Below are 24,544 nucleotides of genomic sequence, written 5' to 3' on the forward strand. Positions count from 1 at the left end.
TTGATATGGTAAATATCAATGTTTTGCGGGTGAAATCCAGTTGCAAACCATTGACATTCTATCAACATTACAAAGATGTTAACCAATAAGCAAATAGTAATAGAACCCTGGGAACCACCTTGTCCTTTTTGAATTAAAAAAAAAAAACGTTATGTGGCCAACAGGCAGTTGTCTACGACATACTACCAATGAAAACTTTTCTTTTGAAATGCATCCACGTTTCCTTCAAATCAAGCATTTGTAACGCAATGGGTCTTGCTTTTGCTTGAGTTAGAGCTATTAGCGTTGTAAATTCCTAACTGGCCTTTTCTTGCCACATAAATTGAAAATGAATAGTAAAACAGTTGACATAATTGAGCCAATTCAAAGCGCCACAGCCGCCATGAGTGTGAGCACAAAGAAGAGACACAAAAGGAAAAAAGTTTGTTTGCAGTCATACGTATGGGCAATCGTTCAATTATCCATGTAACAGGGTCAATGGCCAAGGCGGTCCCCTAGGAAGGACAAACTTAAAGCATTTACCAATGATAACTAAGGATTTTTGAAAGGCAAGTTCTAGACGAGCTATAGTGATGGGTATGCAGTGGGCGTGGTTAAAAGCCCACAGATAGATTACAGCAGGCCAGAGCGCATGCATGCTCGACCCTTGCATGCTCGACCTAAAAAAGGCTGACTTTATTTAAAATGCAATCACAAATCTGGTGGTCTGCTGATGCCAAGTACTGGATGATGCCATCCAATCTTAGTGACTCACAATTCTTGACCTATCTCATGAACGCTAAATACCATGGTAGGTCATATTGCAACGCATTATGATTTGCAATTTAGTACATAGATCAGTTCACAAAATTACTTTCCATTCATAAATAGTCACTAGAAATTTTGAAATCAATTTTTGTGAATGAGCATTTCATACATCAGTCCCTTAATTCAGGAATATATAAACCACTTGTAGGTTATTCTTGCTACGTCAGAAGGATTGAGCATGTGAGCCCACATTTCCACCCTCTGTCCAGATGTGATAGTTAGAAGGATGATAAGCAATTTTCACTGGCCTAGTCTCTTACTGACTGCTGAGGTGACAACTGCAACCACATAATAATGATCTACAAAGCACAGTTTGACACCTTGTGGCAATTAACTTCAAATGGTAGAAATCATAAGCGATAAATCAAATAAACATGATTAATCTCTTAACATTCTAAAACGGAAATCTTATCTTCTATACATTTAGCAGCTCACCAATACCACAAAGCTCTTGATAAGGCAGTACTTATGGAACTAAATATTATTCTAATCCTAAGTGATATAGTATTGCCATAAACTAAAGAAGTAATAATTCACAGTGATGTATGCATGGTTACCACAGGAATAACTGAGAAATCACTGTATGTCTTTTTAATATATTTATCAAATTACTCAACACTACTTTCACAATTTGATTATGGAAATGTTATTTCATTTTACATTGTTGATCCCCAATGGGGTCTTCAGCAATATAAACGTTTTACTTGACTTTTGACTTAACACTACACATTCTCCATGCCTCTTTTTAAACTAGACAAATCATTACAGCGTTCTCCGTTCAGGTTAGTGCACAAAATATTCTGACAAGATGTAAATATAACGCATGATGTACTTGGGTTTTGACAATGCTGCTGGCTAACAGAGATACAGATAACAGGTTAGACAGAATGGGCTTTGGGTAGGTCACCCAACAACCGTTGGATTTCTTAGACCAGCCCATTACAGTCATTGGCTTGAAACTTTATCAATCACATCTGGGTTCAGCCCTCTAGACTATTCCTCGATCACCAACTGCTACTAGAACTTTGCAAGAATCCTTTCACCTCTATGCGAATAATACATTGAACTGCATAAGGTAATAGTTTGCAACAATAGCCCTGTCTGTCTGCTACTGCTGACTCCCTCCCTTATGTCTTGCTCTATTGTGAAAATGCTCTTTGCGTTAACACAAACCTAGATCTACTGGATTTGCCAACGCTTGCTTTATTTTGCAAATTTGGAATGACTTAATATTCTTTCATACTAAGTGTCACAAGTGAACTGCAAATAAACTCCTTACCTTTCTTCTCAAAATTTGCCTCCTTTTGGACGTGCTGTTCTTCTACACCTAAACAACAGGAAAGATAAAAAGAACATCAGCGTTTATGAAAACAACACGTTTTGTAAAGAGATAAAAAATGTTAACATGTAGTCTACAATCACGTAAAAATTTCAGTAATACAGATCAAGGTGCAAAAATAGTACATTTTCCATGAAAATCAATCGTTACTCGCTACAGTTGCTTCCTAAGGTACAGGTCAATGTTGCTTCTTCACATTACCAGTAAAAAAAGATGTAGGGCATGATTTAGAAATTGGCGGAGGGGGTACTCCATCACTATGGTGCTGGATATCCCGTCCACCGAACTATATATCCAATTGGATATAATGGGATTTGGATTTTGGCAGACGAGCTATCCGTCACCGCTGTGATGGAGTAACCCCCCCACCAATATCTACATAAGGCCCTTAAACAAATTTAGGCTTAATATTGCTAGGCAACTATGCGTGCATGTCCGTCCATGAGCAGTCTAGGTATGAGAAAAACATACATTCATGGTCGCAGCTGTAATTTTAGGCCCACTCGCCATTATCTTTATCAATCTATAGTAATTACCACCTTCAAAAAGCTTAAAGTTGCAAAAGGCATGTCTTGTGCTCAAACACGTTTTACGTTACATTACATTATGGCATTAATTTGGCATGTCTTGTGCTCAAACACGTTTCTTTATGTTTCATTACATTATGGCATTAAATTTGCCATTAATCAACTTTCTCCAGCTGTGACTATGACTCCGTCAGGAATCACAAAAACTAGTTGTCCATGGTTCAATAAGGAACTTTAGCTTATACAAAGGAAATATCATCAACAAGACAGACAATGGAAGCTAGCTCCCAATTCAGTGGAGAAGGATAAGCTTAGAATAGTCCTGAAGGTCTATAAAGATGCATGTTTCAAAGCCAAATCGGACCATTTTACTTCAAGGATTAAAGGGGCATTAAACGCCCCTAGAGAATTGTTTAGTGTGGTTAGGGCCTTGACTGTACCCCCTCCCTCTTCTGAGGTGGATAGTTATCAGGAATGTTGTAATAAAGTGGCATCTTTTTTTCTTTTTAAAACAAAATTTTACAAATTCATTCGAGCTTCTCGCACTCTGATGGGACGCAATGTCTTTCCAATTTCTCAAACTCCACTTTAGGCTCCGACATCTCATTGCTCACTAACTTTCAGCCATTATCTCCTGATAGGATTAAAGAACTTTTAATGGGAATTAAGTCAGTTTCCCCGAATGATCCTTGTCCTCCTTATATTCTACAGCTGGTTCCTGAACCAGTTGCTCCTGCTCTTCCTACGGTTTTTCAGGAGGTGCTATTTACAGGAGTCTTCCCTCTATCTTGGAGGGAGACAACGGTAATTCCTCTGAAAAAGAAACCGGACAGTGCATCACATGATCTGAACAACTTACGGCCTATTTCCTTACTCCCTACTCTGGCAAAGATCTTTGAGAAACATATTAACAATGAGTTATCCAGTTTTTTACATAACTCAGGCAGCTTAGATCGGTCTCAACATGGATTTCGGAAGGCCCACAGTGCCGAATCTGCGCTTATTACGACTTCAGATACTATTCGTAGGCTATTGGATGAGAGGCAGGGGGCAGTTCTAGTCCTATTGGATTTATCTGCTGCATTTGATACCATTTCACCTCAGATTATGGTATCTCACCTCCACCAAGCAGGGATTAGAGATTCAGCTCTTAAGAGTTTGGAATCTTTTTTAGGCGATAGACTGATTGCGGTGAGCTGGGCCGATTTTAGGGCCCCGGCGTTGTGTCTGCCTTTCGGTGTCCTTCTCAGCCCTACTTTGTCTATGTTGCCCCTTTGGCCAAACTGATCAGTTCGTATGGTTTCATGCCCACTTTATAAGCGGATGATGCTCAACTGATCATTCCTGTTTCTAGAAAAAACTGGGAGGAAGTGGCAGATCGGTTCTGTTACTGTATGCGTGAGATTAATCGTTGGATGGGTCAGAATTAGCTAAAGCTTTATGGTGACAAAACATAAATTCTGCTTTTCGGCTCTAGTAATGAGCTGTGGAATTCCTGATGGTAAACCCCGGAGTGTGGTGAGCTTCTCACTCCTATTACTGCCACCAGAAACTTGGGAGTCATCTTCGATAACTGTCTATGTTTCAAGCCTCACGTAAACTTCACAGTTAAAACAAGTTATTGGATTTTAAAAACTTTGAAGAAAATTATTTCTTACTTGCAGTTGGAGGAGAGAGTTGCGGTCATTCTGGCTTTGGTAATGTCCAGACTTGACTATTGTGACGCTTTGCTGCTTGATCTGGATAAAATGTCACTGAGAAAGCTCCAACTGATTCAAAATAATGTGGCCAGTTTGATTTTAGATCTCCCTCGCTCGGCCTCTGCCAGCAATAGCCTGAAATGATTGCACTGGCTTCCGGTTACGAAGCAGATTATATTTAAAACTCTATGTTTAACGTTCAAGTCGGTACATGGAGGAGGAGGAGCAGATTACCTAGCTTCTAGGCTACGCTGGTACAGGACAAGTCGGCAACTCAGATCAAAAGATGCTCATCTGATTCAAGTCTTTCATACTTGCAGGGCCAAATGGGGAGATAAGGCGTTCACAGTTGTTGCGGCTAATAGTGGAACTCACTCCCTTTTGACATTAGGAAGGAGCACAATTTCCTGATTTTCAGGAGGTTGGTAAAAACTTGGCTTTTTCCTCAATAATCTTCTGTCTTCTCACCTCCTCCTGCTTTCGGACTCTTATTGCTTTCACTCCAGCACTTCGATGCCAAGGCTGGAATGCGCTTTATAAATACTAAAAAACAAATACAAATACCTCAGAGAAGTGCCTTTCTCAAGTTGAGGAAACAAATGAACAAACTGAGGGATTACTGGGAACAGATTACAGCAGAAATCTATGCCAAAAACAAGCCAAATAATTACGAAAGATGTTTGACCAAATACTTTATAATTTGTGATGAAGATCCATGGATGAAGGGGTGTGACTTTGGCCCTGGCAGCTTCTGGATAGATTCCCCTACCTGACTGCCACTGGAAGGCTACAGATGCGGACTTCGCCAGCGAGCAGTGTTCTAGGCTGCAGAAGCAGCATATTGCTCTACAACAGTGTTGTGTGTGAAACAAATTGTTTAGCTGTGTATAGTTTAAGAAATTGCCTGTCTAGAGCATTTTCACACAAAGTGAACAAAGGGAGTATGTTCTCACAGTGACTGGGTACTAAAATGTTAAAATGAATGGTTTCACTCACTTTTCAAGTTAAACTGTGATTATAATAAACCTGACATTAATAAATTAGTCCTATTTAGGAACACACACTAACAAAGCCCACAACTCACAAAATGCAAGTTGGTGCAAAACATCTGCACTGAAATATCTATTTCTAGTATCTGTTGCTCCAACAACAGGTAAACTAATCACATGCGCTAATGGAATGATTATCTCAAGATACAATTGCTAAGCTGACAACTTGAGATGTGTTAAGTGGAATCAGCTGACATTTGAAGGTGGCAGACACCCAAACTAGTGAAGAGAGGTCTTCTGTTAACATGTTATCCACACCAGCCTCCAACCTCACTGACTCTTTATGTCCCACTAAATGTGCAGTCTTCCGGTACACTTTTTGTTGGTGTCATCCAAAACGAAAGGACAGAGCGTGAAAAGAAACAAAGGCAGGCTTTGTGCGTCAATGTGCAGGACACAATTTAAAAGCTGCACCTCAACGGATCTCTTTCAATTTGTAAACACCTGTCAAAACAACAGTAGTTGAAGTTCCAACTTCAATGTAGGAGATTTATACCGTTATAGAAATAGTTCTGCCTCAAACACCAAGGCACCCTTGCTATGCCACGGACTTGTGTTAGATCAACATACACGTGTGTAGTACACACACTTTCACACAATCACAGACATCCCGTATGCCCTTTTGTTATTTAATGCCTAGGAGCAAGCAAAATAAACAATTCAAACGTAACGGGGTGGGGCAGATATTAAGCATAATGTAATTATACTAATAATATGCTGAGACAATTTAAATTAAATTTAGCCATCAAAAACAATTTTTAAAAAACACAAACGTTATCTACGTGTTTTAAGCTGAAATGCCTTATTTCTTTGCACGTGGGACTAATTTCAGTGAGATCATGTTTATATTATGGACCACACCCAGAACCAGGATACTGGACACTGTTAAAAACTGGAATGCAAGACAAGAGCCAAAAGTAGCAGATTATCCATATGAATCACAGTGGAAAGCTGGTGTTTCCCTCTATTATAATGTAGAGTAAAATATTCTGTAAACACAAATCGCAGAGCAAGGCAGAATATGGGACCATAGGGATCAGTTTATGCTTCAAGATACATTTAATTGGACTTTTAATAAACATGATTACATCAGACCACCTCACTGTGAAATGGCTATGCATCAGTTTCATAAACTGTTTATTCTGAAAATGCTGTTCAACTGTGAGACACAAAGGGCTTGGAACCCAAGACAATGTGTTTAGAACTTTACTGACATTTATTTCTCCTATAGGCTCACTGCTCACAGCAACGCAGCTGAAACATTTCTACTACTACATTCGTGGTACTCTATTATGCAGAAATATTCAAGAAACTGGTAGCCCTCCCTTTACATTCACATACATCATATATGTACAAATGTGCACCAGCCATACTTGACAGGACTGCAGCTCTGGCTACATCCTGCCTATTATGGAGGTCTGCGTGGTCCCGGGAATGTGGGGCACTATTCTGGCAACCAGGGGTATTAAAGGATCACATTTTTGTTGAATTTTTGTTAATTTTCTAACATACATTTCTGAAAATGTGTGCGGGAAGTAGTACCTATGGGGTATTCTAGTAGCCATTGCCAGAACTACTCAAACTATTTATTCTGCAGCCTCGACTTTATCCAAAAGCAACGAGACATCCTTCCACTTCTACTCAAGTGCAAGGGCATCTGTTTCCACCTTCTGTGTCCAACCACCACACAAGGCATCACAATCCCATAACTTCCATCTTACGTCTCTAATTTTCACAAGCCTACAGACAGAGCAGAGAAAACAAAATGATCTTCCTTTGATGGCAAGCACAAGGTCAGGAAGTATATACTGAAGGCTGGAGTTCAAAATCCTTCAGAAACCCAGGACAGTGAGCCTGATGCCTTGTGCTCAGAGCACAGCTTCACCAAATCAAGCATATCTGCAAGAGGATCATGCAGCCTAGATGGAGTTGCAAAATGCACAGGGTGACAACACACTGCAGCTTTACAGAAAACGTCTGCAAAGCTCAAAATGCTGCCCAGGCAGTGACTGCAACAGTATACATAGAGGTGAGTAGATAGGTCCGTAACAGTAAAGCCTTTAAAGAGACAGGATACCATACAAGAGAGGCACTAGTGGCCAGGATTACAGTAACTGTAGGAAAAAGTGAATCCAAAAACGGTATTACTGTTCACAACATTACTGTTTATTGCCACTTGTGCAGAGGTCAAAAGACTTCTGAGCCAAAGAGAGAACAATGTACAAATAGGGGGGAAAACCCGAATCCTTTTTGAAAAATAAAATAATAAAGAGTGCACCAGATTAGCAATCCACGATTGCAGACTACTTTACTTGGGCTCTGGAATTTCATGTGGCACATCCAAACTCACAACTGTATGAATATCAGACCAGAGTTGGACAAGTTTGAATAGGAGGGCATGATTTATGAGGTTGAGGAGACAGAGTGGCTGGCTCTGGTGGTGGCAAGGAAAGGTAATGGTGAACTAAGGCTTTGAGTGGATCTGAGCGAACTGAACAAGAGTGTAGTGGCTGACAAGTATCCCATGCCCAAAACTGCTGACATGTGGACATTGTCGGGTGGGGCCAAGATAATTTTGTTGATTGACCTTAAGTCAGCCTACAACCAGATTGAGTTAGATCAGGGATCCAAAGATTGTATGGCATTTGTCACACCTTTAAGAACATATAGGTTCTTAAGGATGATGTTTGGACTGGTGTCTGTGGCATCAGTGTTTCAAAGGGCAATGGAAAAATTACTAAAGGACTTAGAGGGAATCAAAGTTTATTAAGATGATGTGCTGATATTGGGTCTTGATGAAGAAGAACAGGACAAACAGGTGAGGGAGGTTATTAAAGGTTGGATGAAGTGTATCTGACTAACAGGTGAGAAAAATAGGTTCAGACGATCTCACATTCAGTATTTAATGCATGAGATTTCAGTGGAAGGAATAAGGCTTATGACTAGCTCCCTCTATGCTATCAGCAGTATGTCATCACCTACTAATAAGGAAGAGTTACTAAAGTGTTTGGGTATGGCAGAATATTAAAACACATTTGTACCCAAGTTTGCCATTAAGAGCGAAAAGATGAGAGAACTGCTTCACAGGGGTGTAGAATGTGTGTGGGACCAGAAGGGAGAGCAAGAATTCAAGGTGTTAAAATTGGGCCTGGCTATGACTCAAACTAAAAAGCTTTGATCTGAATGTGAAACTACCCTCATAATGAATGCTCGTGTGAAAGATTTGGGAGCAGTGTTGGTGCAAGGTGAAGGTGAGAGAACGATTATGTTTGCTTCATGTAGCTTAAGAGGGCCTGAGACGCGGCACTCAATGATTGAGAGGGAGGCATTGGTCATATTTTGGGTAGTGAAGAAAATGAAAACGTTTCTCTCGGGTTGCAATTTCACTGTGAAAACCAATCCCAACCCCCGAGAGAGATCTTCCACAAGAAAGGTATAGATGCTGTCTCGGACAGGGTCACGAAGTGGGTGATGGCACTCCAAAAGAATAGATTTGTAGTGGAGTACATTTGAGGGGCAAAGAAGGAGATTGCAGATTCCTTAGGATGCTTACAGATAAGGATGAGGAGTTGGTGGAGGAAGAGGAGATGGAAGAAGGGGTGGGTGGGTGGGTGTGTGTGTGTGTGTGTGTGTGTGTGTGTGTCCAATAGGACAGCGATTTTCAGGAGAACAATGGGGAACAACAACTGAGACAGATGGGGTGATACAAGAAATTTTCAAACTTTTGAAGTGTGGTTGGAGTAGGAAGGATGGATGTGATGAAGCGTGGGGGAAATATTGGAATGTGAGAAATGAATTATCTGAGAAACCTGGATTACTGTTCAGAGAGACTAGGTTAGTTCCTCCTGAAGTCTGGACAAGAAGTGATATTCAAGATGGCACATAAAGAACACCTTGGAATTACCAAGACAAGCGGTTCAGGATGGTGTACTGGTGGCCGGCAATGGGCATGCAATTGGTAAGTGCTTTGTTGCTCAATATACATTGCACACACTCCCTCGTGAATCTTAAGTCTAGAGTTCAACCCATGCTGGTGAGGAAATTGCCTAAATGTCCATGGGAATAAGTAGGTCTTGACATTTTAGAACCTACATATTCAAAAGACAGGGACTATGTATGTTCCAGTTTTGCTGGATATGATTTCAATATGTCATAAGTAGCCTTTACTCATGGTGCAGAGACAAGGCATGTAGTGATATTTCTGAAAGAACTAGGAAGAGAGGGAACACCCAATGCATTGATGACAGAATGGGGTTCAGCTACTATGTAGAGAAATGGAGGAGTTTCTGCAGGCAAATTGAATAAACGCCAAGAAATGCGCTTTAGGTCACCCAGAGATCAATGGTAGGGTCGAGCGCTTCAACAGAGTTTGAAAGAAACCATTCAGCTTGTCAGCAGTTGTGGGTTGGAGTGGAAGAAGTTTGTAAGAAATTTGATGTGTATAATTAGACTCCACACTCAGTTACAGGGAAAACTCTTTTTGAATTGTTCAAAGGAAAGAAGCCTAACAGTTTATCTTCCGCTTCCTGGGTAAATATGAAGTGCCAGGAGAACAGTGGAGCTAGTGAGAACTGAAGGGAGAGGGATATTAAGAAAATGGAAAAGAGGAAAACATGGCTTAATGGAAGGAGATGAGTGAAAGCCATTAAAGTGCAAATTGGTGACTGGGGGAGAATCAGAAAGCTGGGTAGTTGCCAGGGAGTGACATTCTCCAATCAAATAACAGTGGTAAAGTTGTTAAAAAATGCAGTTAAGACTGCAGACTCAAGGATTTACAATTTGAATATAATGGTGGTGGTGGGAAGTAGTGGAAGAAAGGCCTCAGTTGATGAGGGATGAAGGTGCCAACGATGGGTTGAGAAGGAAGAGTGAAAGAGCTGTAAAGGCACTTAATTATTTAAAAGATTACTGCAGAAAATAGCGAAGATCCTTTCACGACCCCACACATTGGTAGGTCTTACCTGCATTCAGTTCTTTGGTAGACCTGCTCATGTGTGTAGGGTATCTATTGTACTGTACGGACTGCATATCAATGTACTTGTATCTTGTAGTTATTGCCAAAAGTATTGATAACATGTTATTTAAGTTGATTGTCCTAACCTATAACACCACAAAGTTTGTGAGGTGTTGTATTGTTTATATGAGAGGGAGGTGTGTGGAATCTTTAACACTTGATTGTGAGGATGTCGCATTCCTGTAGAAATGTACTTGACAAGGACTGCTCTTTAAGAGAATGTTTGGATTTGAACACTGAGTGGAGAGCAGCTTGAGGAGAGATGGATAGGATGGTTTTCCTAATCCTGTACTTAACAATAAACCTCTAAACCTCTTAATGTGGTAAGGGCCATCATTTCATGAAGAAATGACTATTGTTACTGTAAGATGTGGTGGAGGCCTCAGTACAGTGAAGGAAAGCAAAACGTAACTGCACCCACATCCTATCAAGGTATTTTCCCATTCCTTGTCTTTCAGTTTTCTTCTTGCATCCCTAGTCGATGTAAGACATGTCGTAGATCAAAACAACTGAGAGGAGCTGGCAGAACAAGCACGATTTTGGCTGTATCAGTGTTAATTTTGTCGGGACTTTTGTAAACGTTTTTTGTGGGAGATCCGGGCCCTCGACAACACAATAACATTTTTTTTTAAAAGAGTTGACTTAAAGCAAAAAACGTTTTTGGTTTAAAAAAGCACACACATTGCATATTTAACCGAGGCACACAAGACAGGTTTTTGAGCAGATGTGTTCCTTATGAAAACAGCAGTGTCGTCATTTACAGTGAAGATAGCCAATGGCTAAATTGGACTGATTGACTAACGTATGGTGTAGTGGGGGAAAGAAACATGAGTGACACAACAGAAGACCAATGGATGAAGAGAACTGAATTAAAGCCCCCATAAATATATATTATCTGCTTAAAATCGGAAGATCTTGGATACGCCTGACCTAAAGTGTTACTTATAACGCCCTCGCCCAAAGAAGCAGCTGGCCTCAAATAATTATCTAAGGAATTAGGATTATAATAGATATATTTGTGCTGCACCTTTTCTGCTGCAGGCCACCCGGAGCAGGTGAGATGGGCACAAAGGTCTGACTTGAAGAAGGAATCTACTCATCTGTTAAGAACGGAAACAAACATCCCGTAATCCATCTGGCAGCAGTGGTAGGGACACATACATTCAGCAATGAAAATGGCACGCACTCGCCTCACTCTATGAAGAATACGTGTCATGTTATGGTGCACTCGATAGCTCCATATAGCAGACCAATGCTACTGAAGGGAATCAGCCTCAGTGGCAAAGGTTAAGCAAGACATAAAAAGCAGAGTCAATGAGCAATGACAAAGCCTTTAGGTCTGGCCTTGGTAGGCTGGTGTAATTTTCATTTTTTTTTTAAAGGAAGCATACTCAACAAAAAGAAAGAAAATATGGTACCGTGTGCTTGCAATAAAATGTTTAATTTCATTAACAAAAAGATTCAGGAGATACGGTTGTTGTATTATGGATTTTCTTTTCAATTATCGAGCCCGCCTCCTGCTCCAAGCATTTTTTTTAGCATTATTGTTTATGACGGAGACGAGAAGAAGTAAAAAAAAAAAAAAAAAAAAAAAAAAAAAAATCTGAATCTGTCCAAGCGATTAAACTGCATGCAATTACCATGTCATATAAACATTTTAGAAAAGCAAAAAAGGCAAAATAAATCTCCATATCCCCATCTAACTGGGCAACCGAAGTGTAAGTGAAGGCATAATAAACAGCGAGTATTTAATGTTAAAATAAAAAAATAAGCAAAAAGATACACATTGCACAAGCTTTGTAGCTAAAGAGAAAGGAACTTTTTTAGGTGGACGTAATGAAAGTGTGTAGGCTTTGGACAGTCACTCAAGGTAAAGAGTGCAAATGGGTGAAGTGGGCTTTACGGTTGCCCCATGATGTGTGCTGTGGTAGTGGTGGGGGTGGGGGTGGTGGTGGTGGGGTGGGGGGAGCAAAATGTGAATGGCAGTTTAACCAACCAATAGATAAAGCCTGTTGACCAAATGCTCTATTACGTATACATTTTGGAAAAACAACAGCGTGGCCAAACAACTAAAACTACATCAAGATCAAGGCCAGACCAAAACAAAAATAACAGGTTGCTTTTTGCTCCAGTGCTATAAGACAATATTAAACAATAGAAACGTAGTGTTTTCAAGCTAAGTTGCTCTCTGCAACATGCAATTTTCAACATGTCCTTGAAAATGTATCTGAGGAACTAAAACCAATTCAGAAATATTCAGGCTGCTAAGTTGTTCAATGGAAAGTCTGAAGAATCATTTTTTTCCCCACAATCAGATTCTGTTACCGAGAAGGTCCTTAAGCTTAGGTCATGTAAGCTTTAATAGAATCAAGAAACAGAAAACAAGACGAAGGGACTATGAAGAGAAACGTACTGCTGGTCCTGATCTTTTTAAAGTAATGTTGTTTATGAGATTCAGTGGAAAGGCATAGAAGGGCTTTCACAAAACTATTCAAAAGGGTTCTCTTTGCCAATTCTGACCTGCTTTAAAGAAGGTCCTTTGTGGAAGTGAGTAGATCAATTTGAGGAGATGACCACATTTCAAGCAATTCTTAAATACTAGACAATTAAAGCCCCAAACAAAAGAGGTAAGCAGCTTGATGCCTCAGCCCAGTTCTTCAGTGTCCGGACACTAGAGGCAAAACATATTTATGAAGAAGTACATTTCCAATGTCATTTTCAAAGTCATCGCCAAAGGACCAACCTATAAAGGAAATCTGACCATGTATAACCGGATTTAATTCGGTAAAATATGGTTGCAGTATTTTGTGATTAAATCTAATGGATTTCACAGTCGAACAGTATAAAAAAGGAGCTGGGCACCAGGAGATTAATACGATTCCTTGCCATTTAGTGCCCATAGGTCTGAAGAGTACCACTGTACTCAGACACTGGCATAAATCTAGACACAAAGAAGCTATTCTTGAATAGAAAAGCCCTAACATGCCTTCTACTGAGTCAGACACTTGGTCCTGCTGAACATAATCAATTCATTTCACAGTGAGTGGATGAAAGGCAAACTACAAATTTTGCAAGTTAACATAAGCCCTAGGAATTTCTGATAAAAATGTTCCAATACAAATTTTTTTTTTTAAAATAGCATGAACAGTGCAGGGCAAGAAACTAGCAAGGGAAGAGAGACGCAAAAATAGTTATGGATAACTCTACTGTGAAAAAAAGAGAAACTGTTAGATGATGATGTGGGGTGGTCTAAGAAGAGAAGACAGGATGAGGAGATGGGCCTCAGGGCATTGTTGGAACACAAAAGCAAGGGGGGGGGGGGGGGGGGGGGGGGCCTTCTCAATTTTTTAACTTTCAGCATACTTAGTAAGAAAACAGTGCTCCCAACTTGACCACCTGAAAAGCCAGGTTCCAACCAGTTGAAAAGGATGGAAAGAATGGACAAATGACTGCTGAAATGAATGGAGCATCCAAATAAGGGGGTACAACTGGAAAGGCAGATGAAAAAAATACAATTACATTTTGCACTCTCATGTTCTATGGTTTATAATAAATGCGTTCCTGAGATACTATGGGTCACTGGTCAATGAGGCAAACCGATATTATGACCAAGTTATCTCACCATTTCCTAGCCCCCTCCCCAACACAACAGGAAAAGAAGAGGTACTACCTAGATGTTCAATGCTCAAGAGTAGGATGCATGGAGTAGTCTATCTGGTAGTTTTGTAGAGATGCTAAATGTCTTGAGAAGGAAAAATTGCCCTTGGAAAGGACCTATCACACCACCAACATGCACTTTGGCGATAGTGGGTACGATATAATTGATGAAAAATAATGCAATATTTGATGTTTTACATCTAGGACTCCTACCGACATCTGACAAAAATCAACAACATAAAATCAAATAAGTTGTCTTTGAAATGCAGGTTTAGTTAATAGATTGCTGTGAAAGTTATACATCAAATCTCTAAAAGATCTGAAGCTAGTCTCATCACATGGGTGGGATGATCATAATCAATCGGCAGTTGATGTAACCCCTGCAGCAATGGCCTCTGTGTTGTACTTAATTAACATATTTAAGAATGTGTACCACCCAGATTTTGCATCACTGTTGCAACGAACACACACAAAGCCAGAGGTTGCTATGTTTGATCCTACTTTGCAGCTTCAGCTTTGTGCTACTCTTCTCATGAAAATGAATTTCCATTCTTGGTTTCATAGTTTTGTTTTTACAATGAGCTACAAACATGAGCTTAAAGCTCATATCCAGGCTGTGTTCTGTTGGGTAGCCTACAAAACTGGTCCTAGATGGCATAAAGTCAATTGCCAGATGTAGACAAATATCCATTCACTAATATACACTGTATACTGGCTTTGAGAGGTAGGTTTGCACAGCTGCTGCCCTTTCGGTACCCATTTGGTACCGGAGGTTTGCACTGCTGCTTCCTGGCGCAGGCTTGCATTGTTACCTCCGTGTGGTAGGGTAGGGCAGAAGTGGGTTCTGTGCTGTATTTGTAACTGCGAGGCAAGTTTGCAGACCTGCTGCATATTCTATAACTGCTTTGGGGAGTTATTTGCACTGTACTTCTGTAAAGCACCTATTTTGTGTGAGAAATTAGCAGTTTTCTGGCACAAACTGGACATGTTTCTGGACATAGGACCCTTCTAGCTGCACCTATGTTTTGGGGTTGAGTACTTCACAGTCTCTTTCTCTACTGTATGTTTTGTGAAGGACATCTCTGCAGCTCATTGCTAAGGGACAGCCTTACCACTGACCTCCACAAACAAGCATTTGCAATACAATGGGTCTCGCGTTTGATCAAGTTAGAGCTATTAGCGTTGCAATTTCATAACTGGACTTTTCTTGCCACAAATTGAAAATGAAAAATAAAACATTTGACATAAGCAAGCCGATTCAAAGCACCTCGGCCGCCATGAGAAAGAAAAGGAAAAAGAAGTTCGCTCGCAGTCAAACGTATATGCAAAAGTGCAATTATCCATGTAACAGGGACGATGGCCGAGGTGGTAACAAAACTGCCCAGGGAGGGACAAACGTAAAGCATTTACCAATGGTAACAAAGGATTCTGGAAAGGCAAGCCCATGAACCAGTGATAGTGATGGTTGTGCAGTGGGTGTGGTTTAAAGCCCACAGATAGATTACAACAGGCCAGAGCACTTGTGCGCTCGACCTAAAAAGGGAGCGGGTCATAAATAACCGAAGGGGAAAAAATGACAAAACAAGGCTCTCAGATCAGGGGCAGACTGGAGGACAGTAGCCGAAATCATGGCAAGCACTGGCAAGTACCTATTAGCTTTGCAACTTTCTTTTTGCCACGCTTTGTACCAGCTGGCTACCATGTCATTTTAAAGGTGCAAGCATGTATCCAATACACATATGCGTGCCAACAAAATGACATTTTGTTTCCTTTTTATTTACCAATGCAAGACGAATCTGTAAGTGTACATAAAGTAGAGTGAAAGTGCTTTTAAAAAAAACAAAAAAAAACTGGATGAGCATGTAATGGGAGCTGGTTGCTGCAAGGGGTGAGGTGAAGCAATGCCACAAGCAAGAGAGGAGAAACGTAATTGAGAAAGCACGGTGACAAATGGAGAACTCTGTGAAAACAAAAAACGATGAATGCGGAGGGAGAGAAGGACACAGGCGAGAGAGCAACAACAAGTGCAAGTGGCACTCCACTTTGGAACGGTAAAGAAGAATACATTTTTATTTTTAAAACACACACAAATAGCGCCTATGCCATTCCACTGGTGCACAGATGCTTTGGCAGGCATATGCAAGTCAATCGAATGACCTCCCACTTCCATCACACTATTTATTTATTTTTTATGGTGCTGTCCGAAGCTGTACAGCACCAGCAAAAAGCAACTGACAAGACTATAAGTTCCATATGCCAGACCTGTTCACTTTGCTAATAAATTCTCATTATGATTTTCATTGGCCATTTTCCTCGAGACCACAACATGGACGTAGGGAACCAGTAAGCCGGACAGCCTTGTGGTGACCCCGCAGTCGTGTTCCACAGGCACTTCTTGAGGTTTCCTCCTAGAAAACAGATGGTCAAGGGTGGTCTGCTTGAGGCATGGGATTAAAGTACTTTTTTTGGATTGGATTTTAAGATTTAGCAACATAACTAAAATATTTCTCACAGAAAAATTTCCCGTTTCCTTTCAGAAACGATTTTTACTAATACTAAGTAAAGACTTTAATACTACACAGTAAGGAGCTAATTTGCTACCTAACATTGTGAAAGGGCAAAATGAAATCAGTGAAGTAATCAAACTTTAAATCGTATATTACCCTGTCCTTTGCAATGCTAATTTGTTAAATTGCTTTGGAAACAGACCTCTAGAAAGTGCGTTCTATGAGAGACAGAGCGCCTGAAAGAGCGCTCAGCGAATGCCATATTTTCCGCATGTACTTCCCAGCAAATATTTATATATCCAGTATTTTAACAAGCATATAAACTCTTAACACCTGCTTGGCTCCACAGAATAGTTCTTTGCCCAGTCAGGGTGGAAGTAAAGCCTGGCCACTACTGTTTCTTGGAACCCATACTTCAAAGTTCAGGACAAGCATAATACAGAGTTAAACTGGTTCCTTTAAAGTGGGAAAACGTGTACTTAACACATAGCTCTAAATTATGCCTTAAACGTTGGGAGGCTCCCAATTTTTCATGCATACCAATCCCTGTGAAGATAATTGGTTGCAGTCAGAATTCAGCTTGCACTGGCAACATTTTACTAGACCTAGGGCAATTGGGAGGAGTTTTATTTCCAAGTCTGCTTTCAAGGAAACTTGCACGCATTCACAAGCACTGGCAATAAATAGACGGATATATACTGCATCTAAATACATGCTTGTGAACAATTTTATGTGACTGCGTTGTGGGAATAAACACTTTCAATGTGAGATTTATGGTTTCTGAAAGCGTGGACCTACTCAAAAGGTAGCCTGAGCATGGTCTGAAGGTTATAGGGAGTGTAAGCTAGCCAGCAGGGTTGTGCCCCAAAGAAGCATTGGCAAACCCAGTGCGTCTGGTCTAGGAGACCTACTGGCTTTGCTAATGATTTTTAGTCATGCCGTATAGCACTGCGGGCACTGTGCAGCACGGTTAAAATAACATTAAGAAAAGGCCGTATGACTTTGCTGTTCCACCATTTGGTAGGCACGGAGCAATCAATATACATGCGAGTGACTACAAAATGAGCCATGTTTTTTTTTCATTTTAATTTACCAATCTGAGATGAATTAGTAAGTAAGTGCTAAAAGAGTGTGTGTTTTTGTAATTAGTTTGCTCAAAAGTGCTTTAACAAAATTTTAGGAAGTGGGTTGGGGTGGCGTGGGTGGGGGATAAAACAGCACAGAGACGACATCTGTGGGAGAAGGACACGGGAGAAAGAGAAGGATACAGGCTAAAGCGTATCTGCAGGTACTTAGCTTTCCTTCTGAGATCCAAACTTACTCAGGTCTGGGAATTACGTCTCCAATATGTATTTCACAGCAGCACCACTATTAATCTCTTGTGGAAGTGCGAAATGTGTCAGAGTGTCAAAGCAAATATCACAAGACTGCTTTAATTTAAAAAAAAAAAAAAAAAAAAAAGGAAACTTCAGTGAGAAGCGGGATGCGGTGTTGCAATGGACATGGAGGGTGGGGCCAAACCTACATGTCACAAAGGGTAAGAGGGTGGAAGAAAGCACAATGTCAAAGGATGGCAGAGGAAAGCAAATGGCAACGATGAGCAAGGGAGAAAAGAACACAGGAGAGATACCGTGGAGCATACTGGGGTTGGGTAAAGAAGTACACGAGCAAGACAGCTGGAAAACACATGCACTCTAGGAGTGCTATAAGAAAAATTATAAAAATAGTTCTCGAAAAGCAAGCACTCGTGGAAGAATGGAAGGAGCAGGTCAGAGAAATGAAGAGGCTGTGCTCAACAGAAGTGACTAAGACAAAATAAATGGGCTTAAAAAAAAAAAAAAAGCCAGCAAACAGATGATAAGCACGAGTGAAAAAATACAAAGTCAATGTTAAGACAAATACACAAATCGCAACAATCCACGCCTCAAATACTTGACACCAAAATAACGGTCACCACTGCTGGAGTATTTTGACCCTACACAGGGATCAATGCTCATTGGGGTCAACTGATCTTTGGACCCTGCATAGGATGGGGTAGAACCATTAACACAATTTCAATACAGACCAATTAAGTTACACATTATGACCAATGTAGCCATACAAGGAAAACTCCAGTCAGGAATAAGGTTGGGGGGAGGGGATTATTACAAACGGAAACTCAAAGTCATGCAGAAAATTTACAAGACAAAATTATAAAAATACTGAATCATCAAGGGTTACCCTAGGCAAAGAAATAAGTTGAGACGAACTAACATTAATAAAAACTAAACCTTCAATGAGAAGAATACAAAACATCAATAATATTATCTAAGATACAGAAATTAAACGCTGATCGGGCTCGGAAAACATCTAATCAATTTCAAATCAGTAGTGTCATAATGTAGCTGGCACAGGGAAACCCTACAACCTTCCAGAACAGGAAAATGCATGTCTGAGGCGGAACACATGTGGACAAGAGACAAAATGAACAACAAGCATTTGCAATGCAATGGGTCTCGCGTTTGCTCGAGTTAGAGCTACTAGTGTTGTAAACTCCTAACAGGACTTTTGTTGCCACATAAAATGAAAAGATAAACAGTTTCACAAACGGGAGCCGACGGCCGCGAAGCAAACACACAAAAGGAAACAGAAGTTAGGTCGCAGTGAAATGTATCAACATAAGTGCAATTATCCATGTTACCGGCAAAAGTGCAATTATCTATGTAACAAGATCGATGTCATGCAAAGCGTGAGACTACTGCCCCGCGTGATCATGCTACCTACGAAACAAAGAGAAAAAAAAAGTAGTCCGGAAACCATGCGAACGACATGGAGCCTCGTATGTTTTCAGTAGCTGGCCAGTGCGCTCGAAGAGGGCTAAACACAGGAAAAGGTATGCCTGTCACTAATCAAACCAAGCGAATTTCAAAAGGCATGGCCACGAACCAACCAAACTGATGGGCATGGTTACATGCCCGTAGAGAGATAACAACAGGGACAGAGCTGCGCGCTTGACCCTAAAAAGGGCAAAAAGAACTTGGAAAAAGATAATCTCTGGCAAAAAGCTACCAACTAAGGTGGGCAAAAGACAGTTAAAAAGGGAAAGTGTCAGCATATCAGAAGCTTGATCAAATGTCTTCTGCAGGGGGTAGAAAGAAAATCTCTACATCTCAGTAAGGCATTTCAAAAGGATCACAGCAGAGAGGAGAATACCTCCACAAGGGGCTCAGCATTCAGGATGCAGGGAAAGGGGCTTAGCTTCTCCTCTTCGGGAATCTGGTGGGAAATACCTGACCAAGGTCCAACTGGTCCATGACATATCTAAGTTCATAAGGCAATCTGATTCGCTCTGGGTGGCAGTCCGGTCCTTATTACGTTGAAGGGGCATCATCCAATAAAACTCAATCACACAACTCCAAACTGCAAGACTAGTGCGTCTTCCCAGGTCTGTCATGGGAACACGGGGTTGTGGAATTAAATAAAATATCTACTTGTCCATGGGACAGGTTGCTCCTTAAAGCTACTTGTTCTGTAAAAAAAAAAAAAAAAAAAAAAAATCTCCTTGCCCCTTTGGTGCATATAGTGCGGCGACAAATTATGGCAACAATCTAATTATGTAAGAGCTCTGATAATAGCCTCTCTGATTATGCCAGGGCTACTATTATAGTAGGGCTTAAATACTTGCAATTTCAATCCCTAATATAGCAATTTCCTTATTTTGCTGCCTTTCCACAGATCTACATAGCGGGGCTGGAGGAAGCAGTAAGCAATAGTTCAAGGGCTGGAATGCCTTTGAGTCTGCAAACCTACTAGCTTGCATGTTTGAAGGCTTTTCACCAGCTCCTCTTTAATCTTTTCCCATAATAAGAAAGGTTGGAAATTTACTCCTGACAATGGCAGAAATAGAAGTTCTTCCAGGCTTGGAAAAAAAAAAAGTGGTTGGAGTGAACTTGTAAACTCTAAATAGATTTTCACATGAGCAAATCTAAACATTCATATTTGCTCATGCTAAAAGACATTTCACACATATTTTCTAGGAGTACGATTTCCTGGTCTACTTCTGTAAGTTCTTATGAATTCATGAAAGCCACTACTTCAAAGACATAAACCATGGGTGCACTTTTGTGACTAAGAATTGGGTCCCTAATTAGGTCTGGTGGTAACAAAGACACTGTTTTATTAAACTTCTATTTCTCTATCTATCGGCTGGCTTTACTTTGAGTGATCGCATTCTGCTCTTCCACAAGGAGCATATTGGCACACAAAGCAGTTTTGTTCAGTGCCAGGTACTACTGTGGCAATCACTGGCGTAACGAAACTAGAGGGGCCCCCCTTGCAAAGAACATGGTGGGGTCCCCGCTCCAGACTCCAGGCAGGTGCTGTGCTGAGGGAGCTCCCCTGGAGGGGTGCTGTGGGCCTTTGTTACGCCACTGGTGGCAGTGTGTGCTTTTTGAGAGCAATTGTTTTTTTTCTGTTTGCCAGTGTTTGTTACAATGGTGAAGGCCTGTTGTGGGAGCTGCCAAAGTGTTACAAAAGCCATGTCAAAACAAGACACGCATGGACAAAACCAAAAGGCTCTCAGAAAATGTCAGATCGGTTGGCTTTCTCGGTGCTTGTTTATTTTCATGCTTCCCATAATCTTGTTGAAAATTGTTACACTGATTTTCCATTAGGAATATTTTTGGGTAATACCTGCATGCATCAACACATTTTACTAAATGACTCTTCAAAGAAATAGCACCTAAAGTTTCATAGTAGAAAAAATGTTTTTTTCCTATTTTCATTTTTTTCTGAACATTTTATTTTGAAAGCAAATATAGGGCCCTAGCTATTTTCTGCTATTTCTTACAAATGCTTGTTGTTTTTCTGCAACATTTGCATCTTACCAGAGGGCATTCTGGGAGCATTATACTTAGCCTCATGTTGCTAAACTTTTCAAACGTGTGTACACTTTTTTTTTTTTTTTTTACTGGAACCACTGCCAGTAGTGCAGTGTGACCTTAAAATGTTTATTTACAGTGCCTACCCTAATGATGAAGGTTTTTTTATTACTGAACCATAAATACAAGTTTGTACAACATTAATATTTGGACACACATTTCCTCAACTGCAGACAGTTCCCTTCTCTGCAAACTGGTAGCCAGAGGGTTTGTGCTGCAGGGGGCTGGGCCTACTTGTCCCATGGACAAAAAATAATATGTCCCCGGCGTCGGGCAATATGAATTCCATATCCCTGGGAACAACATCCGTCCATGTAGCTTCACACAAGATCAAACAATTGTATAAAAATGTCAGTCCACATTCAGGATATTCTAGATTCAAGGACATTGTTTCACTTTCTGTCTCTGTCTAAAACAATAGGGGTCTATTACCTAAGCTATTCTTCTCATGGGAACAAAGTCAAAAAGAAAGTGTACGTTAAGGAAATGTCTTTGCATTTTCTGCACAATCACGGAAAACAGGCCTAGCAGACCTCACTTAGGCTAATGCAAGTGAATTAATACAGCACATTTATACATCAAATAAAACACATTTCAATACAAAGACTGTTAATTCTTCATGAATAATTCTTCATTAGCTTTTAGCTTTTCAGTAACTTTAAATGAAATAACTATGTTAATACATTACAGTTAGTATAACGTAGAACTAAATTACTCAATATTTGCACACATTTAAATCATCTATCATTAGAAATTCAATATTGCTTCAATACATTCTATTAGTCTAGAATCAAAATTACATCATACTATCAGTTTAATCCATGAAACATTTAGTTTTACATCGATACCACCAGGAATTCTAACTTTAGTCTAAACTAATGCACATCTAAAATTACTTCCTAGTGTACCTTTCTACATTCAAACCATTAGTACTTTGTTACCATAATCCATAAACTGTCACATATAGATGACTTCTGTGACATGAGGGCCAGCACTAAAGTTTCGGCTACATCACCATCAAGGAGCACAGGCACAGATATGGTAGGTCAGAGCAAAGTTTACCACTAAAGCTTCAACTCACCTTGGCCCAAAGAACAGCTATAAGCAATCCATCCATGTAAAATGCTACAAACCCACATAGGTACGTAACCATTATTCTCATATCTCACTTTTGTGAGGAGCAGATAAGTCACGTTATCAGTGTAGCCAGTGTGTTTCACTGAGCATACTAACAGCTTTGTTTCTGTCCTGCTCTGCTCTAAATGTTTTGGGATTTCCCAGACATCTGGAAGACATAGTATTTGAACTCCTCACATGTTCTAACAAAGCAAAAGCAGAAAAACAAAAAGTTCTCTATGTTGATGTAATTTTCCTTTTCGTTCCAGGATTCTGCCAACAATACATTTTGTTTTTAGGAATGGCTTTTGAGTGCCAAGCAGCCAAAAAGTCCCACTGACAATTTACACAGAGTGGGATTTGAGTCTTCCTTTTCAACCACTGTCTTTTTTTCTTTGATCAGCTTCTTTCACTCACTGGCTTGAGTCTTAGGGCCATATGTTCGAACACATTTTCCCATTGACACAGAATGGGAAAACCCTTTGCTACATCTGGCCCTTAGTGACTTGCATTTTGATTCAGTCCAGTGAAGTTCATCTCTCATCTACTACTGATTTTTTGGTGGGTCTTTCTGCCTCCATTTGCATGCTTCCATTGAACTGCACAAGGGGCTGCTTTAAAACTAAAGCACGACTCCATCTGCTACTGCTGTCTGTTTCACACTATCGTGCTAATCCTGTGTGTTAGCACATTAAACCCAGACCTATTTGCTTGTCCAATGCACATTAAACATGCAGTGTAACTGCAGATTGCACACACTGCAACATGGAGAAAACAACTTCGTCCCCCTCGGGATTTTGAACAGGTCTGAATCGCCACACTAACTTGCTGTTCTGCAAACTGAATAATCAATCATTAAGTCAACAGCTTTTTGATCATAGCAAAAAACATGTTTTGGGGGAACACGACAAATTACTGCAAACGCTGCAGCCTAAGAATGAAACAACTAAAAAGCAGTAGACCAGAAAACAGGATTAAAGAAAAGCACGTGGATTTCTCACAGACTATCGGGAAAGAGCTTGGATTTTATTTTAATTGAAGACTGGGCTTCTAGGAAGGCAGGTTACATGACAAAAAGGCAAGAATGTCTCCACTAGATTGAAGGTACAGCTTTCAGTTAGTAGGGAACGGCAAACATTAACGAACACAGCTTTTCAAGATATAAATATAATTCTAGACAAGCATCGGAGAGTAAACAAAATAGCAGTGGAGGATTTGTCTTTGAAATGTTAAAAAAGGGGGGCGTGATCAGAGAAATCGGTCACTGCAATGTCAGCGGGGAAGCCCGTGGATTTAGTATAAATAGGTAATTTGGAGAGCATGAATGCCTCAGAACTACCAATTACACCCAGTATAATGAGGTTCACCAAGACTGACACGTGTGTGCTTTGGAGCTTGGCCAATGTAGGAAAAAAGGAGTAGTGCTGAATTTGTGCAGGTGGTTGGCTCCAGCCCTTGTTCAGTACTTACCCAAGACAAGGCACTTCAGGCCTCTGATATTCGTCAGTTAAGTTACAATATGGGCCTTGATGAAGGAGATGGGAATGAGTCAGGGAAAGGTTGTTTATCTGCTAGAGGCCCAGAGAACTTTCGTTCAGCTTACTGATTTAAAGGCAGCATGGAGTTGCACTGGCTGACAGATCAAAGACTCTGTCCCCGGCAGGAGCAGCATGGGAAACAGACTTAAGGGTCCAGATTGAGGAACCGAGTTGGAATAGGATGTGTTCAATGATGCGCACAGTGTCTTGTAATGCCAGATTTAAACTGGCCCACTTTATTTACAACACACTTTTATTACGCTGGTTCAACACAATAGGACAGACCCTACAAAGTCGAAGGAATGCCTCCACTGTCCAGAACGTACGGCATCCTTCATACATCTAGCCTGGTATTGCCCACCAGTCAAGAC

At 40.5% G+C, this 24,544-nt stretch overlaps 1 protein-coding gene across 13 annotated transcripts in view; it reads right to left on the bottom strand.

Moving 5' to 3' along the window:
- Positions 1-24,544, bottom strand: part of ADD3 (adducin 3) — a 300,537-nt gene that overhangs the window by 224,326 nt on the left and 51,667 nt on the right. For all 13 annotated transcript variants that reach the window (XM_069239417.1, XM_069239425.1, XM_069239424.1 and 10 more), the window contains exon 2: positions 2,087-2,134. The gene's annotated coding sequence lies outside the window, so the exon portion shown is untranslated. The remainder of the gene's footprint in view (positions 1-2,086; positions 2,135-24,544) is intronic.

Source organism: Pleurodeles waltl, chromosome 6, assembly GCF_031143425.1.
Source record: "Pleurodeles waltl isolate 20211129_DDA chromosome 6, aPleWal1.hap1.20221129, whole genome shotgun sequence".
Classification (NCBI taxonomy): domain Eukaryota; kingdom Metazoa; phylum Chordata; class Amphibia; order Caudata; family Salamandridae; genus Pleurodeles; species Pleurodeles waltl.